At 35.8% G+C, this 10,205-nt stretch overlaps 1 protein-coding gene across 2 annotated transcripts in view; it reads left to right on the top strand.

Moving 5' to 3' along the window:
• creb5b (cAMP responsive element binding protein 5b) overlaps positions 1-10,205 on the top strand; it is an 84,899-nt gene that overhangs the window by 55,262 nt on the left and 19,432 nt on the right. The window lies entirely within an intron of this gene.

Here is a 10,205-nt window from a genome sequence, read left to right on the forward strand (position 1 = left end):
CAATTTTGGGTCAAATATGGACTAACCCAACTGTTGGGTTAAATTTTGGTTACATTTTTAAATAAACTTTTTAACCCAACAGTTGGGTTAGTCCATATTTGACCCAAAATTGGGTTGAAACAACCCAGCATTTTTTAGAGTGTATATTAAATGCAATTATAGTTGAACATAAGAGTGCTTTTTTCACCAAATTAAGTAGGACTTAAGTATGTATAATTTCATAATTACACTGTAAAAAAATAATATGAAAAAAAAAAACTGCCAGCTGTGGTGGCCAGAATTTTACCGTAAAAAATATGGTAGCAACCCTTTAGGTTTTACAGATTTTACAGATTTTTTTCACTTCCAAAAGCTGTATATTACCGTAAAATTACATGTAACGTCCAATACAGTTTTTTCACCATATATAGTAGGGGAACTTACCGTTAACCAACTAATAGATTTATTATTTTTTTAATATACTTTTAAGATTGTAAGTACACCACAAGTGCTCATTCAATACATTTAAGCACACTTATTGTAGTTCAACAGTGCGGTCAAATGTATGTTTATTTTGTAGCTAATTTGATATTTCCTTAACTATACATTTACAGTATAGGCACACATAAAATAAACTTCTCTTTTTCCTGAATCTGCACTTCAAATTAAGATTTGCTAAAACTAAGTTCCTCATCAAATGACCAAAGCTTTATTTGGAGAGCTGTAGCTGATACCTTTATTTGTCTAAATGCAACACATGCTAATACATTTCAATGCTAAAGACACCTGTCTTTTCCTCTTTGAAGTTAAGGACCCTCGGTACTCGCAGATCCACACCACGAGTGCAATCACTCTGTTTTTACAACTGTTTGACCCTGAAATGTTTCAAATGGTGTTTGTTGAATGCACTGTGTAAGTAATACAGGTTGATTGGGAAGGCTGGAGCCTCTTTCATTTCATGCTGTGCTGTATTTACATGGTAAAGTGATGGATGTCTGTGTCGGCAGTTGCACTCGCGTTGATTAGCTCGTCTGCGGAGCTGATTGTGTCTGCTTTTGTTAAGTGATCCTGATTGGGTTCTGGAGCTATTACCCAACCTGCCATTCAGGGGAGGCTTTAGGGTAGTGATTTCCTTGCTCAGCTCCTGCTTCAGAGGAGATTTCTGGAGCTGAGCTGCTTTAAGTTGTGTGAATTCAGTATTTAAAGAGCTTGTGTCATTAAAAACAACATAGCTGCTAAAAATGGGTGTAGAATTTAGAAATGGTTAGTAAATTTCATTATTATTTTCTTGTAAAATATACTTCAGTAATCTTTTATTTACAGCTTCATTTTTTACAGTGTATGACTTTAAAATGTACATATTTTCTTCTTAATAAACATACTTTTTTACAACAAGGGGCAATTTTTGACATTAGTTAATGCTTTAGATATCATGAGCAATGAATGAACAACATGTTAAAAATGTGTTTATTGACGATATCCAGATGAATGAAATCAGTATTATTCCCTGTTAGTTCATATCTAATGCATAAATTACTATAAATAAATTGAATCTTATTCTAAAAGGTTAATAAAAAGTTTCATTGTTTTTCATTAAAACATAATTACTAATTAAATAATTAAACATGATTAAAACATAACATAACTTTTCTCTGTTAAGTGTTTTTTTCATCATATCCCACTTTTCTCAATCCAATGAATTCCCAGTAGATAAAATCTGGTCCCACCCTAAATTTTTCCGACGCAATATTCTGCTTCACTCTGAAATGTCACATGTTAGAAGTTAAATGCATTTTTTGTGCTATGTTTTAACCCTTTAAACTATTTCAACATCCTGAAGTTTGAAGAATGAATGTCCTTATTTTTTTTTGCCACATGTGTCTGCTTGTAGTTTTTTGCCTTCCCGCTGTCATTCTTCCCATTAACTGCATCATATATAAAATTCCTGCTCTGTGACAAAATGCAATGTAAAGCCAAATTAAATTGGTTCCAAATGATTAGCCTGGCAAAGCTGACACAGACCCACAGTTGTGCCAAACAGCGCAGTCTGACGGCAGCGCTACCACCAAACGGATCGCCTCTCCCAGCTCAGAAACCCTCCCATAAGAAATCAGTTAAGTGGTCCCCAGCTCGCAGCCGCTGGCAGGGTCTTGCTTCAGGGGGCGAGAAGGGAGTGGGGGTGGGGGTTGTTAAAAATGAGCTAATGGGCGGTGTGGTGCAGGAATGGGGCATGCGCGGCGAGGCACAGCAGGGCCTGGACGCGGAGAGACGAGGGCAAGACCCTTATTGAGTCTGGCATCAGTATTCAGGGGGAACTGGGAGAAATAGATGGGCGTCTCATACCTTGGAGTCTTCAGAGTGCAGGAACCAGTGCCAGGAAAATTACAGCTCAGATTTATGTAATGAGGGAGAGTGAACATAAAGCACAGTACAGACCCAGAGGGCTCAAGGACTCAAGAGTTAGTGGCTGAGACGTTGAATCTATGGGACTCTAGTGCAGGATACTTTATACCTCTGATTTCAACCTCCTCTGTGGTTGGAAACGACTGTAAAATAGCACAGCCATGACTAGTACGGATAGTATAAAAGGATAAAATCACATTTTGCCATAACATATTGTTATATTATACTTAATGGAAATGTCAATTTAACACATTACAGTTTATTAAAAATAAATATATTATAAATAATGTGAGAATTTTATGAACAATTAATTTGATTAAAATATGTTTTTAACTTTGTTTAAAAAAATACAGTAAAAGCAGCAACATTGTGAAATATTGCAATTCAAAACAAGTTTTCTATTTTAATGTATTTTAAAATATATTTTTTCTATGATAGCAAAGCTGAATTTTCATCAGTCATTATTCCACTGTTCAGTGTCAAATCTTCACTCGTGCTCAAGAAATATTTCTTTATTATCATCAACGTTGAAAACAGTTTTATTTTTATGAATAGAAAGCTCAAAAGACTAGCTTTCTTTGCATAAACTACTTAGACTAGTCTTAAAAGTTAACCATCTGATTTTTTTCTTCAAGACTGGTCATAACTTTTTTAATTCAGTTACAAAAAATGGTATATTGGTCTAATTTGAATCTGAAAAGTAAGACTGATTACCACTTGGTTAACTCATTCTAGTTCTTAAGTCACAGTCTTAAAATTGTGTACAAAAGTTTTATGCAACTGGCCCCAGCATTTATATAAAATATGCATTTATAACAGTGCAAAAGTCTTTCATGACACGTTTGATCAATTTAGAAGCAATTATATATAATTCATTTTAGTTTTTTAAAAATAATTTACTTGTAACACATTTAATCATAATATAATTCTTTAATATGAAATATCATGTAAGTATACCCCTAATTTGACAGATTTTCATGAAACCAAGAGCTCCAACTTTCTGGTTCATGTTGGAAGGACAGAGAACAATCTCACGGTTTATAAAGTGTAATTGTTACAGGCAAGGAACAGGAGAGAGATGAAAGGAAATAGAGAAGAAAAGGAACAACGCAGAAAGAGATTGACAGAAAAAGTATTAGACAGGTAGAGCTGTCACTGATATGGTTTAGAGTGAGTTTAGTTGGCAGCAAGTCTGGCAGACAGCAGACAAGCTCTTTCTGGCACGACACACACACGCACACACTGTCCTGCTCCACTTCTACCCAGGGGCTCCCTCTTGCCTCTGACCTCATTCACTTTGATTTACTCCTTCAGCAGCAGGTGTGGCCATCCCTCTCTCATTACACTCTTTTATTGATATGAAGTCATCCCTCCGTCTGCAGAAAGCTGAGTCTGTTGTCAAGATGCACCTTGATGCACTCGCGATGATATCACTCAAACACGAGTGTCACGAAGGAAGAGGCAATTAATAAATACCATTAATGTGCAATTACCCATCATGCCTCAGGCTTTGTGAAAGACATGACTGAGTGAGAGAAATGAGAGGTCAGAAAGGAGAGGCTAAAGATCAGCGATGAGACGGAGAAGGATTTTAAACGATTGCTGCTCTTATGACTGTGGACAGACGGACATTGCAGGATATCTGTGTGGATATCACATGAACGAAACCTGATAGATCATCGTCTGGGCTCTATTGAGCTATATTATGTTTTATATCGCTTACAATATCTGATGATTGATTTGTAGAAGGAAAGGAACATGATGAGAAAGATTGCGGGTCATTTCTCAAGATGCTGTGGAGGATGTTATACATGTCCAGACATATTCCACTAGTGTTGTGTTGCCACATTTTCACAATTTTCATACAGTTTGCTCCAATTTGAAGCTTGTTGTGGCCAAGAATCAACACATACTGGCCAACTACAGTTACTACTTTTTCCCCCTATATATAAAGGGGAAAAAAGTAGTAACTGTAGTTGGCCAGTTTTTTTTATTTATATATTCTCAGACAGGCAGTAAAAGATTTTTGGACCATCCAACGTAAATATGTATTTGTTATCTAAAAAGGGGAATAAGACACTAAAACATTTTTTTTTTTTAATCCTTTTTTTTTCTTGCTTGTTTTTGTGTCTTTGTTTGAACGTTGACATTTGGTGTTTCATGTGTTTTTAGACATATGTCATGCTTTATGTGATGAGTTGAAAAAAGGTTGAAGGTGAAAATCACTATTTTTCATATTGACCTGTAGGTGGCACTTGTTGCGATAAAGGTTCGAATAGACTACACAACTTACTGTATGCAAGAATTTTTGCTCTGAGGGGGCATCTTTGAGCCATCAGCTGGAAAAAGCTAAAAGCTCAACTAAAAATCGAAAACTTTTTATGCATTTTGGCTGTTCATTTACACAATAATGGCATTTTCGGAGCCTAAAAATGCAGTCTTGAAAATGACATGAATTTGTGCAAACGGTGGCATCATGCACATGCATATTACGTGTTCAGTCTGCAGGTATGTGTTCAGGTGCATAGTGTTTCTTTGGAAAGTGACATTGCCAACAACTTGCGCGGTATGTATTATAGTAGTTTTTCCAGATCCATTTGAACAGGGATCGTTTTAAAGGGGTCATATGATGCGATTTCAAATTTTCCTTTCTCTTTGGAGTGTTACAAGCTGATTGTGCATAGATAAGATCCCTGAAGTTGCAAAGACTAAAGTCTCAAAACCAAAGAGATATTCTTTATCAAAGTTAAGACTCTGCCACGTCCCCCTAAAACGGCTTGTCGCCTACAGTATATGTAAAGCTTTTCAAAAACACAAAGGAAAAACTTTTCCATTTTTAGTACATTGTTGTCGTGTAAACGTACCCTAAGGGCTACAAACAAAACTCTTTGAGTATCTTTCAAAAGATTTAACTTGGCAAATCCAATGATTAGCTTTTGCAACCAGCCAATCAGATTAGAGCTTGCCAGATAATGAAAGTCCTTTCCAGTTTTTCAATTACCAATTCTTAAACTTTTACATTCTGTCCCCACCTTTCTTTGGTTGCATCTCATCTCACACAGGTGCTTCACACACTCCTCTCAGTTGTGAATCAGTTCAGGAGAGTTTACCTCTAAAGGACAGCTTCTCAACAGGCCAACACTTGTGTTATGGTAATGACTGTTTTCCCCAGGTTTTGCAGTGCCAGCGTGCAAGACAGCACTATCATTACAGGCTAATACAGCTGCTGTTTCAGCTCTGAGGGGTCGACTCTAATGTCTGTTTACACCTCATTACGAAAGGCAGATGAGACCTACTCAGTGACACACATCAGCACTGATCTGGGTTCTCAGCTCACGTCATAAGAGATTATGAACACGTAACATAAATAGGTTATATTACAAGCCTCCCTGCTCCGTTCATTTCTACCTGCCAGATTTGGAAGAGAAAGTTTTCCTTGAAGTACTTGGGTGAGAGTACTTTCATTTTTATTCTTTTCTGCTCATGCTACATTATTGACAAGTCTAGTTTTGGTTGGAAGTGTAAAGAATGAATAATCTTAGGTTAATGCTTAACAAATGTGATCTGAACTTTCTAGTTTTGATGTGTCCGTTTTTTGCTCCATCGAGTGACTAATGGTTTCAGGTTTTTTCTGGGTTTCTGCCAAAAGCAGAGCAGGTTTTAGCGGTTTGATTGATGTTACCAAAAGCTTTAAAGAATTAAATGTCTGTCTGATAAGTGTGCTGCTGTTTTTTTTTTTTTTGGTAGCTGATTACTTGCTCTATATCCTTGCTCTATATTCAATTGGCATTTCTGACTTCTCTTCTTAGATATAGAGTGCAACAATTGGGTTCCAGAAGTAAAAACTCCATTCATTTTCTCCATAAGGAAAGTGATTTTTAATAATAACTTAGATAACCAAACGTTAGACAGACCTACTGAGTTCCCAGGTTGTTAATTGATGGTATATGCTTTTGTTGAAGCCATCCATTCACATTATTTCAAATTATTTTTAAAATGCTGAATTTGTGGTGAAAAACTACATTACCCATGATACTGTACAGAAGATTCCACCAATTAAAGGCTTGCGCCGAGCAAATTGCGCCAAAAGAACTTGCAGGGAACGGCCACTCCCATGAAACACCACAAATGACGTAATCGAGTCTCGCTATGCTGTCAAACTACTTAAATATTTGTGTATATATGTGCATATTTTGCAATAAACTTAAAATATTGCTTCTACAGCATATAGTTTTGATTTGATTGTAGTGCTTCATGGGATTGTAGTTCTTTCCCTCACTAAAGCAGTTAAGTACTTGTAACTTGTCTTTTTGTCCAATACTGCAAATAAAAGTTTGTAATGTTATGATTCACCTCATAGCTGGTTGGATTGGTTCATGGCTTATAACGCTTTAACAAAACCTTTTTTAATATCTCTATGGGAAAAATGGCTGGAAAAAATATGGGCTGGCACTAATGCACTCTATTTCGTCAAGTGTTTTAGCACAAAGCTTGTGTATTCCAAATTACTTGTGTGTATAGTGGTTACTAGGCATCTGTTAAGTGTGTACTTCCTGCTTTGTGCCGTCTCTTTCAGCCTGTTGTGGCTCATTTGGCCTCTGATCCTGTGCGGCACTCTGGAGCCCTGCTCAGAGCCAGACTGATTACATTAGAGCACTGATAGTGGACCCTCTCCCTACGCCCCACAAATGATGGATGGATGGCTCTTCCTGTGGAAGAGAAAGAGAAAGAGATACTCCAATGCCCCCCTTCTCACTTCCTCCCTCCATCCACAGCTGGCCCAGTGCCAAACTGAGCTTTATACGTTGAGGCCCCGTGCTTGTCCCCTCTCTTAGCGCGCCACGGCCCTAGACAGAGGCATTCCACTGTGTGGGAACTCAGTGCAATCTGCACGGACAAGAGGGAGGGAGAGATAGGTGCACAGCTGCCCAGGTCCAATCAAAGCCAGAGTGGTGTTGATTGACAGGTGGCGCAATCAGTCAGAGGTGTTTCTGTGCACTGTGACCCCAGTATGTCAAGTATGTTAATGGATGAAAGATGGTCCCTTGGCTCCTGTGATTCTGATACAATCCATCTTGGTACACATATTAGAGACTAATACAGATGTCACGTTTTTTAGTGAAGGGAGTTAGATGCAGTATGTTAGATAAGACTCCATGTCTGATGGTTTAGAACTGTTGCTCATTTTAGCCATGAACAACTTGAACTGTTTAACCATTTCTTGTGCTGTGCTGGAAAAGATGCAACATTTCAAAATTCAGTAAACATATTTAAATATTAAAGTGTCCAAATATGATTTAATTGCATTAGATAGAACATCAAACTATACCTAGTAAAAAAAGTTATATATTTAAAATACATTTATTTCATACTAAGTATAGTTCAAATCTATTAACATATTTACTGACATATCGCTCGAGACTTCCTGATATAAAAATGAATCTTAATCTTAATAACAAACCTAAAATATGTTTTAATGTCACTGTTGATAAAGATTGTATAATATCAGTCTTTAAATGTAAGATATTTAAAGTGTACCTGAAGTATACTTACAATAGTTACACTTTATCACAATCAAATATACGTCACTATATATTTAGTTGGTCTACTATCGCACAATTAAAGTGCACAAAATTAGTTGTTCCAATTTAGCAGACTTTAAATATACCAATTTAGCATGCTAAAAGTACAATTGCAGGGTATTTTAATTAAATACGTAATATGAAAATGTAGTATACTTTGCATGAAATCAATGTATTTAACATACATTTTAGTATATATATATATATGGGCTGTCAATAGATTAAAAATTTTAATCTAATTAATCACACCCTTTTTCTGTGATTAATCGCAATTAATCGCACACTTCATGAAATTAAGCATAGACAATTTATCTTGTTTCAAATGTTTATTTTGTCATCATTTGCTATATCCAAAGTAAACCAAAAGATTGAAGGGTGATTGTCAAAAATCTGTATTTTCTGCAAGCTTTTTTCAAGATAAATTTAGATGTCTTTCCAAAAAAGGACACTTAGAAACTCCAAAAGGACACCAAAGAACCAAATGATACTGTATAAGGAGCCCATATAAGTTCAAATCTATTAACATATTTACTGACATATCGCTCGAGACTTCCTGATATAAAAATGAATCTTAATCTTAATAACAAACCTAAAATATGTTTTAATGTCACTGTTGATAAAGATTGTATAATATCAGTCTTTAAATGTAAGATATTTAAAGTGTACCTGAAGTATACTTACAATAGTTACACTTTATCACAATCAAATATACGTCACTATATATTTAGTTGGTCTACTATCGCACAATTAAAGTGCACAAAATTAGTTGTTCCAATTTAGCAGACTTTAAATATACCAATTTAGCATGCTAAAAGTACAATTGCAGGGTATTTTAATTAAATACGTAATATGAAAATGTAGTATACTTTGCATGAAATCAATGTATTTAACATACATTTTAGTATATATATATATATGGGCTGTCAATAGATTAAAAATTTTAATCTAATTAATCACACCCTTTTTCTGTGATTAATCGCAATTAATCGCACACTTCATGAAATTAAGCATAGACAATTTATCTTGTTTCAAATGTTTATTTTGTCATCATTTGCTATATCCAAAGTAAACCAAAAGATTGAAGGGTGATTGTCAAAAATCTGTATTTTCTGCAAGCTTTTTTCAAGATAAATTTAGATGTCTTTCCAAAAAAGGACACTTAGAAACTCCAAAAGGACACCAAAGAACCAAATGATACTGTATAAGGAGCCCATATAAGCATTACATTACATTTACATTTCGACATTTAGCAAATGCTTTTATCCAAAGCGACTAACAAATGAGGACAATGGAAGCAATCAAAATCAACAAAAGAGCAATGATATGCAAGTGCTATAACAAGTCTCAGTTAGCTTAATGCAGTATACACGTAGCAAGGTATTTTTTTAAATCATATAATAAATAAAAAGAAAACAGATAGAATAGAAAAAGAATAGAGCAAGCTAGTGTTAGAAGCCTTTTTTGAAAGAAAAAAAAATCAGAATTTTATAGTATGTTTACAGTGCAACAGCAACAAGCTTTTTTACATTTTAGAGAAGTCAAGTTGCGATACTGAACAGGACCACATGGAGATGCCAAAAAATCCCAAACCAATCGCCTGCTGACTGCATATATCTACTACAGTACACGGATCCATTCAGAATAACTAAACACAGCAACATAAACATGACAAATCAAAACATTATCGTGAATGTGTGTGGAAACAACATGAATGCATGGAAATGTCTGTGCATACATACAATGTGCGATCAGTGCGTCAAGAGCACTCAAACACGCATTAATATAATGGACTCACGTGTGCTTACTGTACGACTCCTGTACGCCACCGCAATCATCTTTACCTTGATTGCAGTCTTCATCTATCAAAACTTTACTAGCGAGATTGGTTATCCAGTCGAGAAAATGTAGTGTGCGTCTCATCTGGCCATGCAGCAGTGGGATGTGTTGACAATCTGTTGAGTCTGTACTTCACACAGCGCGACGTGTGAGGGCTCGCGCTCTTCAGAGACAATGTTTTTTTTTTCACTAGGGATGTGGCACCGTCATGCAAAATGTTCTTAGTCATTTTATTATTTCTTTGACATTGTGTATAGCATATATGTGACCCTGGACCACAAAACCAGTCTTAAGTAGCACGCACGGAGTTTAGCAGCTTAAAATGATCTGATCGCAAACAGAGAAGCACAATTGGGTTAAAGGGTTAGAATAGAAATTGTGCTTCAGTAATTTTGCGTTAATTGC

The sequence above is a fragment of the Sinocyclocheilus rhinocerous genome, unplaced genomic scaffold, assembly GCF_001515625.1.
Source record: "Sinocyclocheilus rhinocerous isolate Xijiao unplaced genomic scaffold, SAMN03320098_v1.1 scaffold946, whole genome shotgun sequence".
In the NCBI taxonomy this organism is placed as follows: domain Eukaryota; kingdom Metazoa; phylum Chordata; class Actinopteri; order Cypriniformes; family Cyprinidae; genus Sinocyclocheilus; species Sinocyclocheilus rhinocerous.